Source organism: Zonotrichia leucophrys, chromosome 1A (genome assembly GCF_028769735.1).
Source record: "Zonotrichia leucophrys gambelii isolate GWCS_2022_RI chromosome 1A, RI_Zleu_2.0, whole genome shotgun sequence".
In the NCBI taxonomy this organism is placed as follows: Eukaryota; Metazoa; Chordata; class Aves; order Passeriformes; family Passerellidae; genus Zonotrichia; species Zonotrichia leucophrys.
Genome location: NC_088170.1, coordinates 38378483 through 38385737, shown reverse-complemented (window position 1 = coordinate 38385737; position 7255 = coordinate 38378483).

Here is a 7255-nt window from a genome sequence, read left to right as displayed (position 1 = left end):
TGTGCTTACACATCAGTGTGCTTTACTTTCTCTTCCCTATGGTGGATGCCAGAGCTTTTTTTTTTAACCTGTCAACTAACAGGATATCCTTTCCAGAGAAAGTCTCTCATCTGCTTGTCTTCTTGGTTGCCACACCAGTTACTGAAAGGTAATGTTCACTTGTTTTCAGATTCTCTCCATGGAAATCAGTCTCATGCCTTGACTCCAAGGGCTAGTAGAATTCCTTAGGCTTATCACACACTGCTTAATTACTTAATTTGAGAGAACAAACTTGCTTTTTTGCATGATATAAATCTGCTCCTTAAACTCAGCATGACTGAGGAAGCACACAGCCTTGTTGATCCAGAGTGGAGGTTTCAGGCTCTGGTGGAACTAGTTCTTCCCTGAAGATAAAATCTGCTGAAGTTGAGCTATTTACCTGCTCCTATGGCAACAGAAGTGAGTCTGTGTGAGGTGACCACATTTGTTTTTACTAGATTTTGCTGATCGTGGTTCTTGATGAGTGCTAGAAACCTGGGGCTGTGACCTGTAAAATGAACCTCTCTTGCTCTCCAGATAAAATGTGGTTGGTGGTGCTGGGGGTCACAGGGGCAAAGAGCAGTGCTTAGGAATTGTGTTGGAAGTCTGCCAGCAGAGGTTGAAGGTACAGCAGTATTCAAATAAGCTGTCATTTGGTGCTTGCCCAAGATGTCCCCTCTTGTAATCAAGTCACCAACCTCCCAAGGGGGTGGGAAAGATGGGAATGGTTCTGTTGCTACTCAAAAGAGCCAGACTAGCTCTCTTTGGCATCTCTATCCTGACCATGCACAATGCCAAGAGGATGCCTGTCCTCTGGATCTCTTTCCCTGCTTGGCTGGTCTGTGTGGAGCACCATGGGGCCTACAGCTGTGGTCCTGGTTTTGGACAGAAAGTAAAGAAGCTGGGGCTCATGGCTCTCTCGTTCTGGCCTGCAGTGGTGAGTGGTTCAGAAAGAGCCACTTGGCTGAATGTGTGCCTTCTGTGTTTCTTTTGGTATAAGTTTGTATATTTAATGTATATGTGTCCAGTTAATTATGTGGGAGACCTTTTCTAAGTCAAACAAATAAACTCTATACCGTGTTACATTTAGATACTGTGTTCATGGTGTCCTTTTAATTTCTCTGCTACAGTTCCTGGATTGGGGGCGTTTTTGTTGTTTATTTGTCAAGAACCTGTACTGTCTGGATTAGAGCAGGTTTCTGTGTAACTCGTGAACTTCTTTGGTCAGTGTTTGGTGGTATTTGTTAAAAGAAATGTGGGCAGCTAAATTCTCCACAAGTTCAGTGTTTTGTGGCTTTGAGTCCCTTAAGAGAGACTAATTCATTCCTGCTTTCTTGCTGCTGGAGTAGGCTGCCGCAGATGTCCACTTTAGTTGTTTGAGGTTTTTTGTTGTTGTTGTTTTGTTAGGTTTTGTTTTGTTTTTTAAATTACTTTGCAGCTGAATTGTGTCTTGCTGCAGCTATAAATGCATCTGACAAAGTGCCACCTCGGTTTTCCTTTCCATCTTTCTTATATAATTTGTACCCATCAGCAATGACATTTAATTTATGAAACTGAGTCCCTGTGCTACATTTCAGTTTTACCTGGTACAATGTAATCCTTGACATTTAAGTAACTCACAATCTCTTGTTTCCCATGCTCCCTTTGTTTGTGTGTACAAAAGCCCATTTTAAAATTCCTGACCATGTTTCAGAATAAATCCAGCCTCTATTTTACTTTTGGGCATTAGGGTACATAAAAAAGTATTTGCAGTAAACAAAATCTTCGTCTTTCAGTGTTTTAAATCCATGTAGCAATTGCATTTCTACTGTTTAAGAGGAGTCTGTCAAATCCAAGCTTGTTTCACAGGGTATCTCAGGGCTCTGCAGATCCTGGGCTTCTTTCTTTATAGCAATAGCACCACCATGACTTTCTGCCTTTTCTGTTTTAGGGAGGTTCTCCAAGGAAGAAAGATAAGACTGGCCTTCCCCTCATTCCTCTGCTACTTTAGTATTACACTCTTGTTTCTTGACACTTTTGTCTCTTCTCTGGCAAAACCAGGGAGCACTCCAGGATTGAATGACCCCTTTGTGTCTCTAGAACTTATGTCCCCTGTCCTTAGCCTGCTGAAGAAATGCAAATTTGGAAATCCTCATTAATAAGCAAGGCTTAGGAAAAGTAGAGTCAGTGACTGTAGGAACCAACTTGGAAGATGTAGATGAAATGGTAAAGCCTTCATGCTGCTAGCAAGGCTGGCACAGGTTTTCCTAATTCTTTGCACAACACGTATTTCTCATCCTTCTTGCAAGTCTGGGCATGTGTGCTTGGGGAGTTTGGTTACAGAAAACCACAGCATGACATACAGCACTCAGCATCCAAATGTGGGCAAATTTGCAGGGCTTCTCAGCAAGATAAGGAAGTAAGAGAGTAGGTGGAAGTGTCTGCACAAGAACTTAGGGGCACAGTAGCTGCTGTATCCTAAACTCATCACATAATGTGTTCATGTCTTGAGTTTTAGAGATGTTTCTAATTCTACTCCTCTCTACCTTTCCAGCCTATCTGTCTGTAATATCAACTTTAGCCTTTCATCTGACTTGTCAGGTTTTATTTTCTTTTTCTAAAACATTAGAAATGTCACTGGTAGGAGAACTGTAGGCATAAAACAGCCCTCCTGCCTGCCTTGGGTAGAAAGCAGCAACTTCTAGATGACAGAGTGCTGAAAGCAATGATTTTATAAACACTGGACAGTTTTTTTATAGAGGCTGAAATTTCACTGGACGTGTGAAATTGCACTTAACCAGGAAAACACAACGAAAAGAATTTGTGCAGAAAGCACAGAGGCAAAATACAACATTTGCATAATGAGGATTGTGGCTATTACAGAGAGCTTGAAACCTAGAACATATAAAATGAGAGCTGATTTCAGTGCATTTCCATCCAGTAGCACAGGGAAGAATCAGGGAGGTCAGGTTAAGGATATTTCTGTTTGTGAGTATTGACTCTATTCAGGGGGGGGCCTTTCTCTTTTTACTTTATTTAAAGCAAAAGAGCTTCCAAGTTGCAAATTTCCAATGTGTAAGAAAGAAAAGTATGTTGCACCAGTGGGCTGTGGACTGATGAGCATTTTGCATGGGCTTGGGAGTGGATTTGGCCCATGCCTGCTGTGTGTTGAATGAACACCCATGTTTTGTCAGCTATTTCATTTCCCAGACTGGAGTGGCTTTTCCAGCAAGGATGCAATGGAGCTTTTTCTAGCCCTCTGCAATGAGACCAACAGCCAATTGATTGCAGGATGCAGCACTAATATCAAGATGCTACTGTGATACTTCTGTTTAAAAGTGGCCAAGGGGTAAGATATATGAGCTAAATGTATGTGAGAACACAGGGTAACAAGGGAACAGGAACATGTCTGTGAGATCTGGCTGCTGGAACACTTTGGGTTCTGTTTCTCCTGAGCTGGCTACAGACCCATGGCAGCATGGAGAATGGGGGGAAAAAAGACTGAGCACCCAGGAGTGCAGTCTGGATCCTACACCAAGCATTAGAAACAAAGGCTGTGTCTTTCACACCACCAGCATGTGTGGAATAGGAATGTCAGTTGTCTATGACAGCAGGGCTGCAGCAGCACAGGTCTCTGGGGTTTTTACACATTTGGGATTGTGAGGAGTATAAATGTTCTGACTGAGGGTTTATAGAGGCAGACCCTTGTGTCTGAGGTTCCCCCAAGGATGCAAGAAAAGGTAAGTGCTGCTGCTTGGTTATAAAGGGCAGAGCCCTATTTGCCCCCCCTTGCATTGCTTGGTGGGTGTTGTGGTTAAGAAACAACACAGCAGGGGCTATTTTATTATTTTATGCTCTGGCTTTTCTGAAATTTCACTAATAGTGGAAAAGTACCTGGGATTAAACTTTTTTTTGGAGGGGATGCTTCCACAAAGAAAGATTTTTTTTAAAAGAAAAAGCTAGTTCCCTGAGAAGTTACAATATATTTGGTGAAACTGTGTGAAATCTTAACATGTAGGTGCTAGACAACCTTGGGAAAAGGGCACTTATTTCAAGTGTTTGAAAAGAAAAGCTATTTAAACTTTGAAGGAGCTATTGGTTTTATTGTTGCAATATTTATGATCCTCTCTTTATAGGTCATGCAACCATTTCCTTCATTATCCTTAATCTCCTACCAGAAAATCTTTCCCTTGGCTGACAGTCCCCTTGTACTGAGCACTCGCACTACAGAAACAGAAAACAGCAAATCTAAACAAAGAGTGATCATCTATAGCTGCCTTGCTAAGTGCACAACACATCTGCAGAAGGATCAATTGCTCTGATTTAGCACGGCCATTAGTGACATTTTGCCACTGAAAGGAAGAAAATGTCTCTGTTTAGTGTCCTGAGGTATAACAGCAATAATCATAGACATTAGAAATGGGAAAGGTCACTAGGTCATCTAGTCCATTGCCTCAGTACAATGCAAGGCAATTCACCAATATAACTTTTCTAGGCCTTGGTAAATTGTGCTACCACTCGTTTTATGTGCTCCTTCAAAGTCTAACAAATCTCATAGGAAGGAAGTTAAAAAAGAACTTTTTGGAGAGCTACAGTAGGCGGCTGTTCTGACGGACATTGCACTGAAATAATGACCTGTCTCCTAGTTTATCAAAGCACCTGCCATTGCTCTTTTACAATGAGGACACTGTAATATATTCACTTCCTTTATTCTGTATTTATGACTGTAGCATTTCAACAAACCAAAGTTTTCTGGAAAGAAAAGTTGGGACTACCTCTACTGGTTTCTCACCAATTTCTACCCCACTTTTAAAGATGTTGATTCAGCCACAGAGCTAAAGTTATGCTTCTGCAAATTAATTTCCCTGCACCCAGTGGGGTTACTCTGGATTTAAACTGGAGTTACTGACAACCCAGTATGACCAACAGCTTCCTCTTTGCATCCAAGGAGACAGACTCACAAGAACAAAGAGGGAGACAGACAAGCACAGGCGCCAGCTACAGATGCTGCACCCTGCAGCCAAAATGAGGGTGTTGTTCCAGGCAGGTTCCATCTTGTTTCAAAATCTTCCACATAAGTGCCTGGTATAAGTAATTGGGAATTCACCCATGCACAGCAATGTTGTTAACATGAGGACACCCTTGGAAATGCTGTAGGGTGTTTGCATTGAATATTACTGCAAAAGCAATTGCTGCAACAGAAAGTCTTCTGAAAAAGTTGGGCTCCCTCAATAAACAGTCTCCCTGTCTTCTTGAACACCTCTCTGGTCTGGAATATCTTGGAAAAGAAGCTTAAATGCATATTTACCTTGCTCTTTGAGCATTAGCACTACCCTGTGGAAGCAGGACCACAGGTTACAACAGACACCAGGCCTGGATTAGGCTCTGTGAGATCCTCAGTGAAAATAAGCAACCCAGCAGCAGAAATCAAGTGTGGTCTAAGCAGAGGAAGAAAACAGACTAGAACTGAGCTGCTGAGGGCCCTTGAGAGGGAACACACTTTCCTTTTAGCAATGTCTTTGAATCCAGAACTGCAGTCATAAAAGAATATTTTACTCTCTTTCGGGAAAAAAAAGAATATATAGCCTCAATATAATGTTGACTTTCCTCTACCAATCCAAAAGGCTCTTTAGGGCAAGACTAGGAGAAAAGCCCTGCGTTTATCTGAAGTGAGGAAGAGAGAACCTGGTGTTTTTAGAAGGGCCATTTGTGCTTGATGAAATCCACTGGAATTTTGATCACCTTTCCTTCCTTGTGCAAAAAGAAAATAGGACAGCAGACCAAATAGTGTTGTAGCTCCTGAGCAAACGTGTCTTTTTTCTCCAGTGGTGCCTGCACACAATTTATCAGTGTGTCCAAAAATATCATCTCCCAGTACCAGGAGGTCCAGTAATTGTTCCCAGGCGTGGTCCTGAGGGCTTTGCCCACACAGCCCCACCTTGAACTCCCAGGAACTGATCCCATGGCAGCCACGGGGAAGCTGCTGGTAGATTTCCCTTGAGGAGGTGACACAGAAAGCCATACTCACAAACCTGAGTTGACTTTGCTGCTAACTGTTGCAGAAGCAGAGCTGGGACGGTGAGTGAGTCATGGGGTTTGCAAGTAATCAGCTTTGAGTAGTAAAGAAAAAAGAGCTTGGCTCACCCAGTGTGGCTGCTCTTTGTTCCCAAGCTGCTGGAGGCAAAGTCATGGGAGCAGCTCCTGCCGCCTTCCTGAGGGTTCACACTGCCTCACACAGGGTGACCCTGGGCCATTTGGCTTCCCAGCTCTTCCTCCTGGCACTCACAGCCTACTGCTGTCACCATCTCCCTTCTGCCTCCCCACACAGCTCTCTCTGCAGGGTCTTGGCCTGCAGCTGATGGGGCGAGGAGAGAGCGCAGCTCTGGAGAGGACAGAACACGCCACGATCCAAGAAACCTCCCAAAGAGCTTCCCACTCCCTGCCACATAAGATCCCCACATTTTTTCCCACCATCACCTTCATTCAGTAACCACATTTTTCTAGCTATCTCAATTTTATGATGTCTTTCAGCAGATGTTTTCCTCTGTCTTACTGATGATGCTCCCTTCCAGAATTTTTCTCGCTTTTTGTCCTCAGGTCCTGCCACCCTGGACTCTGGCTCCTTTGCAAGAGTCAGTGAGCTGTCCAGTTAAAACTCAGATGTGCATGGAATTTCTGGTGAGTTTTTTGCTGGTTTGGTTTTTATAAAAATCTAACTGGATGCTTCCCCATGAAACACCAGTTTTGGAAACTTTGGGAAGGAAGCCATGAAGAGGGAATAATATAACCACATTCTAAAGTGTCTGACAGTACAAATAGTTATACTGTATCTTTGAATTCCTAATCAAAACTGACACTAACTAACTTTTGTGGTTTGGAAGGGGGTTTTTTTTGGGGGGGTTGTTTGTTTGTTTATTTGTTTGGGGGGGCTGTTTGGTTTTTGCCTGGGATGCCTGGAGGAGGCACAATTTTCCACATATTAGAAAAGGAAACTTTCCTTTTCCTCCTCAGGTTTTCTACCCTGCATTCTGCACACTGCATTGCCCCACCTCACAGTAACTTTTCAGTCTGTGCCCTTCTCTGCAGGTGCCATCCTTGTTTCCTCATCTGCTTTTCTGGTAGAGCATTATTCCTGCTCACGGTCTGTGTCCAGCTCAGCAGACCAAAGGAAGGCAGACGCTTTGCTGTTGGTGCTGCTTTCAGTGCTGCTGACAAGTGCAGACAGCACTGTGCTTTTCTGCTAGGAATAGTTTCACTC